The sequence below is a fragment of the Garra rufa genome, chromosome 20 (assembly GCF_049309525.1).
Source record: "Garra rufa chromosome 20, GarRuf1.0, whole genome shotgun sequence".
Classification (NCBI taxonomy): domain Eukaryota; kingdom Metazoa; phylum Chordata; class Actinopteri; order Cypriniformes; family Cyprinidae; genus Garra; species Garra rufa.
Genome location: NC_133380.1, coordinates 18,155,501 through 18,156,438, shown reverse-complemented (window position 1 = coordinate 18,156,438; position 938 = coordinate 18,155,501).

The window sequence follows — 938 nt, the reverse complement described above, 5'->3', positions numbered from 1 at the left end:
TACTTTTACTTTTGCGTTCTTCTTTTGAACTGTTGAACAGTGGTAAGTTATTTACTTACACAGTCTATATTTAAGGGAAAATGCCGTAATGTTAATGTTAAATGTGTTGTCATGTGGTCATTAAAACAAAATAAACCCATTGAAATCTGCAGCTAAATTAACGTGTCTCATTCCTAAGGAACGTAAACGTTGTGATGAAGATAATACCACCGCAATAAATCATGTATGTTATTGATTTAATTCTACGTTGAGGACAATTTATAAAACCTACAGAGGACTGGAAATTCAAACCGTAAAACTCTCTAATGGTCATCTAACAGATGGACAGGTGCTGAGCCTAAACTAAGGATTATAAATGTGTTTTTATTCATTTTTTTTTTTAGTCTAATGCTAAATTTGACTTTAGATTTATTTGTGTTTATCTGTTTTGAAGTTTTCCAATTCTTCTTTTTAATTTTATATAGTCGTGTTGATTAATTTACACTAGTTGGTCCAAGTTACAGTCTGAGGTAAATGTTCTTTTCATTATTGTGCATGCAGATAGTATTCAGTTACGTGAACACTTGCATAAATAAAGAATGTACCAACTTTAAGAATTTTGATTGGAGTTAATTTGTTAATTGCAGTTGAAATTAAAAATAATTCAGCTCCAAAGGGGGGACATACTGTATAGACCCAACTAAACTAAATTATGTTAACTGTTATCTGCTGTATGATGAGCGAAGGTTTTTTGTTGTTGTTGTTGTTTTCTTGATTTTTATACAAACATGCAATTGTGAGTTTTAATTGAATGCAGTGAATTTTGTCCAGAAGCAGTTTAAATTATGTCTAAATAAGACTGCAGATGATGTTGAAAATACATCCACAATGACTACACCTAAACTAAATCTTAACCATCTAAAGAGGTCCTGTGGACGTCAATACTGGACGTCCAGAAG